The 17,748-nt window shown below is 40.7% G+C and overlaps 1 pseudogene; it reads right to left on the bottom strand.

The window, feature by feature from the left end:
* Positions 1-282: 282 nt before the first annotated feature.
* On the bottom strand, positions 283-17,692 carry LOC121539770 (annotated as a pseudogene).
* Positions 17,693-17,748: the final 56 nt, after the last annotated feature.

A 17,748-nucleotide genomic window follows, 5' to 3' on the forward strand; every position in this document is an offset into this window, starting at 1 on the left:
AATTTCAGGACAACACGGATACTGCAAAGCAAGAAATGGGAAAGGATGGTAATGATTTATAACTTTGTATAAAATGTGGAAAAATGGAAAGCTGGCTTTGATGTGATTCTACTGCAATGCCTTACCATTTCCCAGCATGCATTAAACCGAAGCCCTCTGAACTGCTCGAAGGGCAGTGTGTGGGTCACAAACTCATCCACCTTCAGCTTCTTGTTCATGTACTCACTGACCAGTTTAGGAAAACTCTCCACACATATCCTGTGGAAAGCAGATGCGAAGTGCGACCTCAATCTAATCAAAGATGACATCCCGGAAAATGCTGGACAACTGATTAACTGATGATTGGATAATGTGGGGTGCCAACTACACAGCGCTATTGGCTCTAACTGTAACATAATTAGAATCATCCCAGTCACCTCTAAGCAGTTCCAGTCCAAGTGCGTACTGTCACCAGCTGGACTGGGCGAGTGGAGATCTCTTGCCCGGCTGCTGCCACCCCTCCATGGCCACCCTCTGGAACACAGTATGTCACTTACACAACCGTCACCTTGCTATGGTGCCACTATATCCATTGGGTGTAACCGAGATAACATTTGCTGAAATTGAGATTTGCGCAATCTTTTTTTATTTTCTCAATATTGTCAACAAAATCTCCCCAAACATTCAAAGGAGTGGTCAGTAAAGGTAAAATTCACCTCATCACCATGATCCCAACTTTGCCCACACAGTCATCTCAACCAGAACCTCCTGGATAGACTTGCTGTGGTCCTTAGGGTTCACCAGCTCAGTGACTCCAAAATCCTTCACTACCTAAAACTTGTCTGGGTTGAGGTCGATCCCAATGGTCCTGGTCGCCCCTGTAGCTTTGCATCCAATGATGGCAGCCAGGCCCAACGCCCCAAGGCCAAACTGCACAGGTCGAGCCCACCTCCACCTGTAGGGACATAATTAGGCATGGAAATGAAACACCAAAGCCACTAGGTGAGAGTTGTGTCCTGCTATACTCAATCAGTTACATCAGGTGTATTTTTATTTATTAACCCATATATTTTTTGTTTTTACAGCTTTGTTACATATACACTACCGGTCAAAAGTTTTAGAACACCTACTCATTCAAGGGTTTTTCTTTATTTTTACTATTTTCTACATTGTAGAATAATAGTGAAGACATCAAAACTATGAAATAACACATATGGAATCATGTAGTAACCAACAAAGTGTTAAACAAATCAAAATATAGTTGATCTTTGAGATTCTTCAAAGTAGCCACCCTTTGCCTTGATGACAGCTTTGCACACCCTTGGCATTCTCTCAACCAGCTTCACCTGGAATGCTTTTCCAATACTTGAAGGAGTTCCCACATATGCTGAGCACTTGTTGGCGGCTTTTCCTTCACTCCGCGGTCCGACTCATCCCAAACCATTTCAATTTGGTTGAGGTCGGGGGATTGTGGAGGCCAGGTCATCTGATGCAGCACTCCATCACTCTCCTTCTTGGTAAAATAGCCCTTACACAGCCTGGAGGTGTGTTGGGTCATTGTCCTGTTGAAAAACAAATGATAGTCCCACTAAGCCAAAACCAGATGGGATGGTGTATCGCTGCAGAATGCTGTGGGAGCCATGCTGGTTAAGTGTGCCTTGAATTCTAAATAAATCACAGACGGTGTCACCAGCAAAGCACCCCCACACCATAACACCACCTCCTCCATGCTTTACGGTGGGAACACATGCAGAGATCATCCGTTTACCCACACCGCGTCTCACAAAGACAAGGCGGTTGGAACCAAAAATCTCAAATTTGGACTCCAGACCAAAGGACAGATTTTCACCGGTCTAATGTCCATTGCTCGTGTTTCTTGGCCCAAGCAAGTCTCTTCTTATTGGTGTCCTTTAGTAGTGGTTTCTTTGCAGCAATTTGACCATCATGGCCTGATTCACACAGTCTCCTCTGAACAGTTGATGTTGAGATGTCTGTTACTTGAACTCTGTAAAGCATTTATTTGGGCTGCAATTTCTGAGGCTGGTAACTCTAATGAACTTATCCTCTGCAGCAGAGGTAACTCTGGGTCTTCCATTCCTGTGGCGGTCCTCATGAGAACCAGTTTCATCATACCGCTTGATGTTTTTTGTTCCGGATTGACTGACCATGTCTTAAGGTAATGATGGACTGTCGTTTCTCTTTGCTTATTTGAGCTGTTCTTGCCATAATATGGACTTGGTCTTTTACCAAATAGGGCTATCTTCTGTATACCAACCCTACCTTGTCACAACACAACTGATTGGCTCAAACGCATTAATTTGTTGAATTTCTTGCCTTCTTACATTTTTAAAAAGGCACACCTGCTAATTGAAATCCATTCCAGGTGACTACCTCATGAAGCTGGTTGAGAGAATGCCAAGAGTGTGCAAAGCTATCATCAAGGCAAAGGGTGGCTATTTGAAGAATCTCAAATATAAAATATATTTTGATTTGTTTTATACTTTTTTGGTTACTACATGATTCCATATGTGTTATTTCATAGTTTTGATGTCTTCACTATTATTCTACAATGTAGAAAATGGTAAAAAAAAATAAGAAAAACCCTTGACTGAGTAGGTGTTTGATATTACGTGTTTACACAGGATTTGTGGATGTGTTCAATACATTTATCATGTCACTCTGGGAGCCAGGAAGTCTGAAGGATCCACTGTTATTTATCTTAGAATGAGGTATAGAGGGACTGTCCTGTCTGGGGTGCCGGCTGGTACCATCTCGGTTGGGAGGGTCTTCCAGTGATGGTTGCCAGATGTTGGTTAAAACTTGTTTATCTTTGAGTATATAAACGGAGAGATTTCTTTTGTCTCTCATTCTGATAGCAAGAGGCAACTCACTTGCAGCTTGTTATATTGAATCCGGTGCCATATAATTAAATACATTGTATCAAATCTCCATCTAAGAGTTTATTTGTATTCTTGCATCCTGACTTCCTTAATACCAGAAAAGCTCATCATATCAAATTGGCGTCATGAACTGGATACAGTCTACGGCCAAACCAACAGGTAGGCAGACTTTCATGTTTTTCGGATTGTGTTAAAATCTGCTTATCTGTGGTAAACCTGAGCTGAAAATAACATTAAATCGCAATATTTTTAGGGGGGGGGGGATTAGTGGTATTGAGTTATGTAAAGGGATGTAAGGAGAATATCAAATTAGAATAAATTAAATGGTGCTGTGATTCAAAATCGGGTGCGTTCAGATAAATGAGTGGAAAACAAAGGATAAAGATTGGGTTTGAGGCCCTTGATGTTTAAAAGCATTATAAAAGATTGGGTTTGAGGCCCTTGATGTTTAAAAGCATGATAAAATATTGGGTTTGAGGCCCTTGATGTTTAAAAGCATTATAAAAGATTGGGTTAAAGGCCATTGATGTGTAAAAGCATTATAAAATATTGGGTTTGAGGCCCTTGATGTTTACAAATTAAGGAGGTTCAGTCCTCGGAGAGTTAGAGTACCTTGGTGAAGAGAGAATTAGTCCTTTGTGAATTACTCAAAACGGTCTGTAGAGAGGGAAAACAATAACTCACACGGCATAAGACTCAAGCAGCTACAACAAAATATATTGAAACACAGCACCAATAAGTAAATAGACAAACTACATTTTAATAAAGATCAAGTTGGGGATTTGATTCAAATATTTAATTACTAACATTGAATGAACTAATATAAAAAAATGGGGAGCCAACTCAGAAGTGAATCTGGCAAGACAATCACAATTAAAAATAAATGAGAGCTTGATTTGCCTCGAAGAGAAAAAGGAAATTACGAGATTATTACAGACCAATCCGCATTTAAAACATGTCTCTACTAAAAGTATAAAATCAGACACCGCACGAATGGATATTAAGTAAATTAGGATTTTTCTATGTGGAACCATATCTCAGTGATTTATCAGCATGGACAGATAATGAGTATCCTCAACAAGGTAGTTTTAAAAGGGATAAATTACAGATAACTCGAAAATATATAATTGACAATACCGCCGTAAGCAACCCGAAATGGGATTTAGATTATATGAAAGAGGCATATAACGCATGGGATTTAATGAACGCGCAATGGCCTGGAAATATAATTAGGAAGGAGAAAAGGTCAACTAAGAAATTAAGTAATTTGGCAATGGAGCAAAATAGGCTACCTTATGAACAGAGTGAGCCCACATGTTCGATAAAGGGATCTGAAAATATGAAAGGAATTCATCCACAGTTAACGAACTCTATCCACCCTCCAGCTTATAGCACGGAGGACAACTTTGACGACGAAAGCGACATATATGATTGGTTATTTATAGAATCAGATGGAAGTCAGGCTAATAAAAAATGTAATCCTAAAATCAGTTCTACATACATGTTTCCTACGGTTAAAACAGATAACTTTGAGATCAAATGGTGGCGCGAGGAATGCAGGGCATTGTGGTTACGTTTTTAGTAGAGTTTTCGAAACGGAAGAAAGACGGTTTAGAGGTAATACAGGATTAATAGTCTTTAAAAAAAAATAGATATACTAGAGAAAGTATGGAAAGTGAATATAAAAAGATGATCGCAATAGTCAAACAAAACCAAAACGTGGATTTAAACGATAGATTAGCAAATAAAATTATGGCATTTTTCATTGAAGCTGTGGAACGATACGAGAGGGAGAGAAAGATTAAAATGGATCCATCATCCGCAGTTCAGACAAAGGATATAAAAGGAGTTTTATCTTGTATTTTGGAAACTGAGGTGAATTACATTTCTGAGAGTTGATTTGATTGTGGATGATTTAGCGAGTAGGGAAAGAGACAAGATGAAGAGGATAATAAACGTGATATCACTACTTTTAGTCATGGATGACAGGGTTTTGGATAAGCCGCTTACCTTAGCCGAAATTTCTCAAATTACAAAAGATGCACCACCGCCATTAATCAACCTAAAAGGATTTATAAATTGGTGGCACACAGCTTTAATGCATGGGTCTATGAGTGATAAAGACGTGAGATACATTTTAAATACCCTAATGCATAATATTAACATGGAAACATTGATATTGGTGATTTGTGGATAGACTTTACTAATGTTTTACTCTGCGGGTGAAAGAGTTGTGCTCGCTGGGTTATATAGAGATGTAAGGGACGCGGTGGGACATTTGAAGCAGAGGTCTGAATAGTTGAATCAGAAACGTGCTTTGACAATTTCTAATTATTATTACTCAATTCTATAGTTTGCGTAACACCAGTGATTTATGCAAACAGTTAATGAATTCTAAAATGATAATCTGTTTCCATTACGTGGAACAGTGGATTGCAGGTAGTTTTGACTATTACGCTGATGGGACAGCACTAACTTTTTGTAGGTTCTAGATTTGTTAAACAACACATTTTATATTTTGACTAAATGTAATGCAATAGGTTACAATGATAACATTACCGGAAAGGGGCACAATCTAAAGCGAAACAGCTATTACCTATGTCGTTGATCCAGTAACGATACCACGATAGTTTGACATGGGAAGAAATGGAGCCGATTTTGGCGTTGGATAATCCTTGCGAGAATTACAGACAATGAAGTCTAAAGGGTAATCAATTAAAAATACTCCTTGCAAACTCAGAGAACCTTGGGTGGTTTTCATCTTGTGAGAGATTTTTTGTCATCTTATTCTGGAGTAGTCACAAGGAATTAGATTGAAACAAACAATTAATGATTTGAGGGAGTACAGTAGAATTATCTTCATGTTTTGTTTGTAATTACAATTTTTGGGTTGCTGATTAAGAGTGAATGTTAACACATGTACACTTTTTCTTCCAGGAGAATGGGGGTTTCATTATCTCTCTTTGAAATGTTCCAGTGTCTGTGGTCTTGGGGAGAGCTGTTAGTTAAATTTGGCAGTTTTATAAGTATAAAGGTATCCGGATTAGGCCATAAAATGGAGCTACCAAATTAAATAAGGCCTGGCCATTGTTGTTTGTTTTACCATAGGGTTTGCAAATAACCACACACAACACACTTGTTATGAATATTTGGTAGTGGACTATTTCATTTGGTTTAGTGAGTTTTCACAGGTTAGTGCTGAGGTATCTTAAAGGGGCACACACATGGAATTTTCAGAGGTTTTTATTTTCTGAGTGAGTTTTAATTAAACACGTGATTTCTTTTGATAAGAACTGTGCTGAAGACTTGCTGTACACCTGGGATACGAAATGTTTGACTGTTTTTGGTGATTAGTCTACTATGGAATGGAACACTTCTTTGAAGGGTTTGCATGACCTCTGACCTGACTTTCTAGTGTGGTTTGATCACCCTCACTGGAAAGCCGAGAGACATTGGCTGATGAATTTAAGGTCATTTGTAAAACTGTTAATTATGAAGAAGTTTATAGTTCATAGACATATTTGTGATTCGGACCACAGGAAGAAGGAGAGGGTGAAGCCTTTCATTATGGGTAGGCTGTCTTAGTATATTTTGTTATGACTGTATGGGTACAAGTTTTTTAATTATGGAGTTATTAAGGGTAGTGATTCTTATTCGATTTGTTGTTTTTTAAACCAGTAGTAGTGTTGTTTTTTTACATTACTCACATTGAGTCGTGTCAAAATGGGAATTACCAGTCCTCTGAGGTTTTTGGATTAAGGTTTACACACCTTGAGTGATATGTAAGAGTGTATCGAGGGATATATGAAGGAGTGTATTGTTGTGTTTGTTCTGTTGTGTTTCGATGCAAATCTCACCAGATTGGGTCTGCTGAATTGTTGGGATTTCTCCCAATGGGTTAGAGGTCTAACTTCCTGATCCTGTGACTCTGCGGTGAAGTCGACAGTGTGATAAGGGGAGTACATTAGAAATGGGTATTAAGAATAATTGTTAAAAGTAATAATTTGTCATGTAGTCTACGCTTGTCTGGATTTCTTGAATCAGAAATGAACTCAACTAAACTGTTGTTCTGATCTGTCCTTTCTCAAGGTTACTACAGATGGTGTCTTGATGCATAGCAGGGATAATTAGGCCGAGAACGGTGTGAACCTCAAAACCCCCTCTAACCGGCTGAAGAGGAGCGACAAAGGCGTTCAATACGGTCCTGTCCAGCACCACTGCTACCGAGAGACCTGAGTCAGAGCCAGCAACCGGTGTAGAGCAGCCAATCGAAACGATCAACTGTCTTTGCTCATGCCTTTTCTCACAGGAGTGTGACAGGAGTCCATGTGGAGTGAGCATGGAGAGAGATCCGTTCCAAAACATCTCTCATGTTGCTGGTATACTGGTTGGCAAATGGATGCGACATAAGGGGGGGTAGAGGTTGTGGAGGCTCAGGTGAGACATTGAAATTGTGACATTATCATGGGCCATCCACTTTGAAATATGAATCTAATCTGAAGAACATAATGAAGAGATGCCAGAAGATTGAGTGCCGGGGATAGAAGGGGTTGGTCAACTGTGCCTGTAATTGATTTGGACTTACAGTGAGGGAAAAAAGTATTTGATCCCCTGCTGATTTTGTACATTTGCCCACTGACAAAGACATGATCAGTCTATAATTTTAATGGTAGGTTTATTTGAACAGTGAGAAACAGAATAACAACAAAGAAATCCAGAAAAACGCATGTCAAAAATGTTATAAAATGATTTGCATTTTAATGAGGGAAATAAGTATTTGACCCCTCTGCAAAACATGACTTAGTACTTGGTGGCAAAACCCTTGTTGGCAATCACAGAGGTCAGACGTTTCTTGTAGTTGGCCACCAGGTTTACACGCATCTCAGGAGGGATTTTGTCCCACTCCTCTTTGCAGATCTTCTCCAAGTCATTAAGGTTTCAAGGCTGACGTTTGGCAACTCAAACCTTCAGCTCCCTCCACAGGTTTTCTATGGGATTAAGGTCTGGAGACTGGCTAGGCCACTCCAGGACCTTAATGTGCTTCTTCTTGAGCCACTCCTTTGTTGCCTTGGCCGTGTGTTTTGGGTCATTGTCATGCTGGAATACCCATCCACGACTCATTTTCAATGCCCTGGCTGAGGGAAGGAGGTTCTCACCCAAGATTTGACGGTACATGGCCCTGTCCATCGTCCCTTTGATGCGGTGAAGTTGTCCTGTCCTCTTAGCAGAAAAACACCCCCAAAGCATAATGTTTCCACCTCCATGTTTGACGGTGGGGATGGTGTTCTTGGAGTCATAGGCAGCATTCCTCCTCCTTCAAACACGGCGAGTTGAGTTGATGCCAAAGAGCTCGATTTTGGTCTCATCTGACCACAACACCCAGTTCTCCTCTGAATCATTCAGATGTTCATTGGCAAACTTCAGACGGGCCTGTATATGTGCTTTCTTGAGCAGGGGGACCTTGCGGGCGCTGCAGGATTTCAGTCCTTCACGGCGTAGTGTGTTACCAATTGTTTTCTTGGTGACTATGGTCCCAGCTGCCTTGAGATCATAGACAAGATCCTCCCGTGTACTCCACGAGGTGAGATCTTGCATGGAGCCCCAGGCCGAGGGAGATTGACAGTTATTTTGTGTTTCTTCCATTTGCGAATAATCGCACCAACTGTTGTCACCTTCTCACCAAGCTGCTTGGCGATGGTCTTGTAGCCCATTCCAGCCTTGTATAGGTCTACAATCTTGTCCCTGACGTCGTTGGAGAGCTCTTTGGTCTTGGCCATGGTGGAGAGTTTGGAATCTGATTGATTGCTTCTGTGGACAGGTGTCTTTTATACAGGTAACAAGCTGAGATTAGGAGCACTCCCTTTAAGAGTGTGCTCCTAATCTCAGCTCGTTACCTGTATAAAAGACACCTGGGAGCCAGAAATCTTTCTGATTGAGAGGGGGTCAAATACTTATTTCCCTCATTAAAATGCAAATCAATTTATAAAAATTTTGACATGTGTTTTTCTGGATTTTTTTGTTGTTATTCTGTCTCTCACTGTTCAAATAAACCTACCATTAAAATTATAGACTGATCATTTCTTTGTCAGTGGGCAAACATACAAAATCAGCAGGGGATCAAATACTTTTTTCCCCCCTCACTGTATCTAAAATTGTTATTTGGGGTATCAGGTTGATGGAGGAGGTCTACACACTGCTAAATTTAAGAATGCATTGAGATACTGATTTGCAATTATAATCCTGATGAGAAAGTTAATACTAGAATGATGGATAAGGATACTGTATGTTAATAGAAATTTACATTCTGCCAGTGTCGATGTGTGCTAAGTTGAGGGTTTTAACTTTGAGTGATGGGGCCAATGTGAATCACTAACAATTGTCATATACTCGCAAGATAACTGCCTTAAATAGATATTTAGAGTGAATATATATTAGTAATGTATCGATATTTTACTGAGACCGAGTCAATATAGGTTTGAGATGTCTGATCGTGCATGATCCAGATGACTGAGAACGGATACCTTTTTTGATTAAATATATTGAGAATCCGGTTGGATTCAAGTATAGAAAGTGTAGAGGGGGATGAATTCTCAGTTATATAGCATAGTTTAGACTCCAATCATAGGTATACCACTATTGGAGAATATTTATTTTTGGAAATCAAGTTTTATGTGAAATTGTTTAGTTAAAGTAATGTTATATCTGGGGAATTTTACTTACAAAATATAAAAGTAGAATGGTCCTCTGTAGCTCATCTGGTAGAGCACGGCGCTTGTAACGCCAAGGTAGTGGGTTCGATCCCCAGGACCATCCATATACTAAAAAAGTTTATGCACGCATGACTGTAAGTCGCTTTGGATAAAAGCGTCTGCTAAATGGCATATTATTATTATAGAATGGGGGAACTAATATTACGTGTTTACACAGGATTTGGGAATGTGTTCAATACATTTATCATGTCACTCTGGGAGCCAGGAAGTCTGAAGGAACCACTGTTATTTATCTTAGAATGAGTTATAGAGGGACTGTCCTGTCTGGGGTGCCGGCTGGTACCATCTCGGTTGGGAGGGTCTTCCAGTGATGGTTGCCAGATGTTGGTTAAAACTTGTTTATCTTGGAGTATATAAACTGAGAGATTTCTTTGTCTCTCATTCTGATAGCAAGAGGCAACTCACTTGCAGCTTGTTATGTTGAATCTGGTGCCGTATATTTAAATACATTGTATCAAATCTCCATCTAAGAGTTTATTTGTATTCTTGCATCCTGACTTCCTTAATACCAGAGAAACTCATCATATCAGTGTTCTAAAACATTTGACCGGTAGTGTAGATACATTTTACAAACATGGTACTTTTATATACAGCATTCCCTTCACAAACATTACCGATCATGAGCTCCCCCAGCCCATCCCACCTACCACTTTAGACCACCCTCGTTTGGTGTCCATGTGCCATATATTTGCCAACTGTGCTGTGATGTTTTACATGCATTTTGAACCTTTCTAATCGCATAGTATCCACAGATTGTGAGCTAATGATGAAAACCTTGCTACGAGTATTGTATTGTTGATTGATTGACTATGGCTTTCCAAATCGCCCAAAACTGCTATTTGTATGGTTAATTTTAAATTAATGTTTTGCTTTTTTAGCCATTCCTGAACCTGTGACCAGAAACAAACTACATACCAGAATAAAACAAGGGCAATACCAGAATAAATGATCTAGTGATTGTCTCTTCGGGGCAAAATCTGCAGAGCTGAGATTTTGTGTGTATATATATATATATATATATATATATATATATATATATATATACATACAGTTGAAGTCGGAAGTTTACATACACCTTAGCCAAATACATTTATACTCAGTTTTTCACAATTCCTGACATTTAATCCTAGTAAAAGTTCCCTGTTTCAGGTCAGTTAGATCACCACTGTATTTTAAGAATGTGAAATGTCAGAATAATAGTAGAGAGTGATTTATTTCAGCTTGTATTTCTTTCATCACATTCCTAGTGGGTCAGAAGTTTACATACACTCAATTAGTATTTGGTAGCATTGCCTTTAAATTGTTTAACTTGGGTCAAACGTTTCGGGTAGCATTCCACAAGCTTCCCACAATAAGTTGGGTGAATTTTGGCCCATTGCTCCTGACAAAGCTGGTGTAACTGAGTCAGGTTTGTAGGCCTCCTTGCTCGCACACGCTTTTTCAGTTGTGCCGACAAATTTTCTATAGGATTGAGGTAAGGGCTTTGTGATGGCCACTCCAATACCTTGGCTTTGTTGTCCTTAAGCCATTTTGCCACAACTTTGGAAGTATGCTTGAGGTCATTGTCCATTTGGAAGACCCATTTGCAACCAAGCTTTAATTTCCTGACTGATGTCTTGAGATGTTGCTTCAATATATCCACATAATTTTCCTTCCTCATGATGCCATCTATTTTGTGAAGTGCACCAGTCCCTCTTGCAGCAAAGCACCCCCACAGCATGATGCTGCCACCCCCGTGCTTCACGGTTGGGATGGTGTTCCTCGGCTTGCAAGCATCCCCCTTTTTCCTCCAAACATTATGGCCAAACAGTCCTATTTTCTTTTCATCAGACCAGAGGACATTTCTCCAAAAAGTAAGATCTTTGTCCCCATGTGCAGTTGCAATCCATAGTCTGGCTTTTTTATGGCGGTTTTGGAGCATTGGCTTATTCCTTGCTGAGCGGCCTTTCAGGTTATGTCGGTATAGGACTCGTTTTACTGTGGATATAGATTTGTACCTGTTTCCTCCAGCATCTTCACAAGGTCCTTTGCTGTTGTTCTGGGATTGATTTGCACTTTTCGCACCAAAGTATGTTAATCTCTAGGAGACATAACGCGTCTCCTTCCTGAGCGGTATGAGAGCTGCGTGGTCCCATGGTGTTTATACCTGCGTACTATTGTTTGTACAGATGAACGTGGTACCTTCAGGCGTTTGGAAATTGTACCCAAGGATGAACCAGACTTGTGGAGGTCTACAATTTGTTTCTGAGGTCTTGGCTGATTTCTTTTGATTTTCCCATGATGTCAAGCAAAGAGGCACTGAGTTTGAAGGTAGGCCTTGAAATACATACACAGGTACACCTTCAATTGACTCAAATGATGTCAATTAGCCTATCAGAAGCTTCTAAAGCCATGACATCACTTTCTGGAATTTTCAAAGCTGTTTAAAGGCACAGTCAACTTAGTGCACAAAGTAGATGTCCTAACCGACTTGCCAAAACCATAGTTTGTTACCAAGAAATGTGTGGAGTGGTTGAAAAACAAGTTTTAATGACTCCAACCTAAGTGTATGTAAACTTCCGACTTCAACTGTGTATATATATATATATATATATATACACAGTGGGGAGAACAAGTTTTTGATACACTGCCAATTTTGCAGGTTGTCCTACTTACAAAGCATGTAGAGGTCTGTAATTTTTATCATAGGTACACTTCAACTGTGAGAGACGGAATCTAAAACAAAAATCCAGAAAATCACATTGTATGGTTTTTAAGTAATTAATTTGCATTTTATTGCATTACATAAGTATTTGATACATCAGAAAAGCAGAACTTAATATTTGGTACAGAAACCTTTGTTTGCAATTACAGAGAGCATACGTTTCCTGTAGGTCTTGACCAGGTTTGCACACACTGCAGCAGGGATTTTGGCCCACTCCTCCATACAGACCTTCTCCAGATCCTTCAGGTTTAGGGGCTGTCACTGGGCAATACGGACTTTCAGCTCCCTCCAAAGATATTCTATTGGGTTCAGGTCTGGAGACTGGCTAGGCCACTCCAGGACCTTGAGATGCTTCTTACGGAGCCACTCCTTAGTTGCCCTGGCTGTGTGTTTCGGGTCATTGTCATGCTGGAAGACCCAGCCACGACCCATTTTCAATGCTCTTACTGAGGGAAGGAGGTTGTTGGCCAAGATCTCACGATACATGGCCCCATCTATCCTCCCCTCAATATGGTGCAGTCGTCCTGTTCCCTTTGCAGAAAAGCATCCCCCAAGAATGATGTTTCCACCTCCATGCTTCACGGTTGGGATGCTGTTCTTGGGGTTGTACTCATCCTTCTTCTTCCTCCAAACACGGCGAGTGGAGTTTAGACCAAAAAGCTCTATTTTTGTCTCATCAGACCACATGACCTTCTCCCATTCCTCCTCTGGATCATCCAGATGGTCATTGGCAAACTTCAGACGGGCCTGGACATGCGCTGGCTTGAGCAGGGGGACCTTGCGTGCGCTGCAGGATTTTAATCCATGACGGCTTAGTGTGTTACTAATGGTTTTCTTTGAGACTGTGGTCCCAGCTCTCTTCAGGTCATTGACCAGGTCCTGCCGTGTAGTTCTGGGCTGATCCCTCACCTTCCTCATGATCATTGATGCCCCACGAGGTGAGATCTTGCATGGAGCCTCAGACCGAGGGTGATTGACCGTCATCTTGAACTTCTTCAATTTTCTAATAATTGCGCCAACAGTTGTTGCCTTCTCACCAAGCTGCTTGCCTATTGTCCTGTAGCCCATCCCAGCCTTGTGCAGGTCTACAATTTTATCCCTGATGTCCTTACACAGCTCTCTGGTCTTGGCCATTGTGGAGAGGTTGGAGTCTGTTTGATTGAGTGTGTGGACAGGTGTCTTTTATACAGGTAACGAGTTCAAACAGGTGCAGTTAATACAGGTAATGAGTGGAGAACAGGAGGGCTTCTTAAAGAAAAACTAACAGGTCTGTGAGAGCCGGAATTCTTACTGGTTGGTAGGTGATCAAATACTTATGTCATGCAATAAAATGCAAATTAATTACTTAAAAGTCATACAATGTGATTTTCTGGATTTTTGTTTTAGATTCCGTCTCTCACAGTTGAAGTGTACCTATGATAAAAATTACAGACCTCTACATGCTTTGTAAGTAGGAAAACCTGCAAAATCGGCAGTGTATCAAATACTTGTTCTCCACACTGTGTGTGTGTGTATGTAGATAGATAGATAGATAGATAGATAGATAGATAGATAGATAGATAGATAGATATAGAGAGAGAGATCATTCTATTGGTGGCAAGAATGTTGTATAATTTAAATTGTGTTGAATCAAGTGTTGCTTGTATCAGTTCATATACCATGTGCCATGGAAACGGTACTTCAGAAATATCTTCCCAGCTATTTTGCAACCTGTATGGCATACCTGTTAACATTTTTGTCCTCAAATGAAACTGGTATATTTGTCTATTTATGCAAATCCTTTTCAGCCTATTTTTATTTTTAATATATGGCAGACAAACAAGTTCCCTACCTCTTCCACTTGCCTCCTCCATTTTTGCGGTAATACTGCAATCAATTCATTGTAACTTGGAATCAGGTGTGTTAGTGAGGAAATATTCTTATTTTACAAAATGTCATGCTGTTTTCCATGTTCTTGTTAAAGCTTTTAGAAATTGTGTTTTTTTGTCCCCCAGGACAGAGACAATACCATCAGGAAATCCAGTGACTGACCTTAGCTGTGTTAATTGCTGCCCCGTAGTTTGTGGAAATCCCACAGCCCAGCAGGCAGACCCTGTCCAGAGGTGCCTTCTCGTCCACCTTGTGAACTCAGAGAAAGTGCTCCAGCCCATGACGTGGGGCCAGAGTCTTACCCTTACAGGATAATTGGGAGGTTCCATCTGGCATCTGCCCCCTGCTCTGTCACCCTAGGTTAAGGAGAAACATGGCTTTGGAAGATTCCCAATTGCGCAAGTGTGAAGGATGTCTGGGCTAGGGGTTGTTTCTGATAGTGTTGACTGTGCCCAGAACAGTCACCTGACCTTTTGATACAGGTTGGTTTTGGGAATTTTACAGAACTTGCACTCTCCACATAGAGGAATGTACAGGGGGATCATAGTATCCCTTAAACAAACACACAATAAATAACTTGATATGAAGAGCCTGTACGATATCAAGATATTGCAATAAAATGATTGAAAACTCTTTGAACACGAGCGATAGGAGGTAATGTCACAGGTGTGACTTATTGCCCTTGTTGTTAACCAAGAGCTCCCATTGGCTAATTGATGATCATGTGATTTAAGTGTTACTTATTTAAAACCCTTTCTTTTTGTGTTCTAGGCGGCCGTCCGGAGGCATGGTGGGTCCCTGATGGAAGAGAGCAAGTAGCCAGAGAGGAAGAGCTGAAACGAGAGGTTTTACTCTGCCCAAAATCTTTCCATGAAAATAAGCTCATGAAGTGAGGAATTTTGGGATGGAGGTCAATGAGTATCGAATGTGGTCAATAAAAAATGTAATTGCTAATTTGCTACGTGAGGCTTATTTGATCTAATAGAAGTTTTGTAATGGTTAGGTTGTTACGAATGCACTGATGCAAGTCGACGCACGTGGCATTTCGGCAATTTACCCCAAAACAACTTTTTATCGGAGTTGTGCCTGTTGTCATAGAGATACAGTAGATAGAGGACTCATCATGGATATAACCCGTTTTAGCATGGACAACTGGGTGGGGATTCCTATGAGTTGGGAGCAATCAGCCAATAGAAATTTACTTCTTTAAAGATGCACTATGCAGAAATCGCTCCGGCATTTCCTGGTTGCTAAAATTCTAGTAATTAGCCTAATTTCCGTTTATGTGACAAAATAAGCAAGTAAAGTGTAGAGAATCATTGTACCATCTAAACTGCTGTGAAATATATTTTCCATAACCAAAAATATTGTATTTTCAGCTGGTGTACAAAACCGAAAGTGAAAGCATAAAAATAGCGCACATAGAACTGATCTACCGCTTCTTAGGCTTGCGTTCAATGACATAGACAGATCTAGAACTCATATTTCTTTGAGAATTTGGTTGGGTCGCCCAAAAAGTTACATATTGCAGCTTTAAAATGGAGATAACCTCAATGGCACTGTCCATGCAGTCACATACGCTATAATGGCACAGATACAAAGATGAGTCCTCTATCTATGTCTATGGCCTGTTGTTCACATACGTATCTGCCCTATCATTGGCTATAATGGTCCCATCTGATCTCGCCTCCACCCACCTGCCTTCCATTTTTGAGGACATGTATTTCCATTGTTAGAGCGGTCACTCGAATACCTTTTCGATATAATAGACCATCTTTGATGTAGCAAACATTTGATGAGAGCGCATGGCTACTACTGAAGGTTGTGAAATGGATGGTTATAGAAAATGGACGCCTACCTCCAGTGTTGCACCACTTCCTGTGCTTTTTGTTTATTTTCTTCATTATGGTATGTTTTTGTGTGTTGTAATCTTTTCATAATTTATTGATATAATGTAAGAGCTAAATCAAACATAATATGTAAATATATTTTGTTGAGACTTGATTGCAAAGTTATGGACAGAACCATGCCTTAAAATAAATGTTTGAAACTGCCCCTTTGTGTTTGGTCTCTACTTCACTCTGCCTTCTGCCTGGTCAACCCAGAGCACCTGGCACTTTTCCACCTTGTGACAGTAACAATGCCTTGAATGTTGTTGTTTTTCTCTGCGTCATTCAGTATGACTACCGGGTTTGAATTTGCTGACGCCCTCTCCAACTGTCTCACCGTCCCAGCACCTTCATGGTCCAACCCGACAGGGAAACCCCCTCTGGGTCCGAGCCACTCAGGGTGTAGGAATCTCTGGCAGATCCCAGTGGCTAGTATGTTAATAATTGAAGGGTAACTGGACTCTTGCCCTATGATTCTTGGTCGCCCACTCACTCTCCCCCTTCCCAGCACCCATCTTTACATTGAGATCTCATTACAATATAAGGTGCTAAATCAAGCTAAATCAATCTAATCTAAAGTAATCAAAATAAAGTGGTTACTAATATTACGTGCTATTGTAATATTTAATGCTATAGTACATGACCTTATGACCATTACCTTGATGTGCACTTCCCCTGCCTTTGGGGGCACCACATCAACTTCTTCCATAGAGAGGGGCTTCCCAGCCTCCCAATGCGTCTGCGACCCGGCATCGGATTACTTGGAACACATCAGTTCAGTCACAGTGTCATATGGCCAGACAAAAAATATAAAGGCAACATGTAATAATTTCAAAGATTTTACTGAGTTACAGTTCATATAAGGAAATCAGTCAATTGACATGAATTCATTAGGCCCTAATCTATGGATTTCACATGACTGGGAATACAGATATGCAAAAAGTAGGGGCATGGATTAGAAAACCAGTCAGTATCTGGTGTGATCACCATTTGCCTTATGCAGCACGACACAGCTCCTTTGCATAGAGTTGATCAGGCTGTTGATTGTGGCCTGTGGAATGTTATCCCACTCCTATTCAATGGCTGTGCGAAGTTGCTGGATATTGGCGTGAACTGGAACATGCTGTCGTACACGTCGATCCAGAGCATCCCAAACGTGCTCAATGTGTGACATGTCTGGTGAGTATGCAGGCCATGGAGAAACTGGGACATTTTCAGCTTCCAGGAATTGTGTACAGATCCTTGCGACATGGGTCTGTGCATTATCATGCTGAAACATGAGGTAATGGCATCAGATGATTGGCACGACAATGGACCTCAGGATCTCGACACGGTATCTCTGTGCATTCAAATTGCCATCGATAAAATGCAATTGGGTTCATTGTCCGTAGATTATGCCTGCCCATACCATAACCCCACCGCCACCATGGGGCACTCTGTTCATAACGTTGACATCAGCAAACCGCTTGTCCACACGACGCCATATACGCTGTCTGCCATCTGCCCGGTACAGTTGAAACCGGGAATCATTTGTGAAGAGCACACTTGTCCAACGTAACAGTGGCCATCGAAGGTGAGCATTTGCTCACTGAAGTCAGTTATGACGCTGAACTGCAGTCAGGTCAAGACCCTCGTAA

This window comes from Coregonus clupeaformis, chromosome 25 (assembly GCF_020615455.1).
Source record: "Coregonus clupeaformis isolate EN_2021a chromosome 25, ASM2061545v1, whole genome shotgun sequence".
Lineage (NCBI taxonomy): Eukaryota > Metazoa > Chordata > Actinopteri > Salmoniformes > Salmonidae > Coregonus > Coregonus clupeaformis.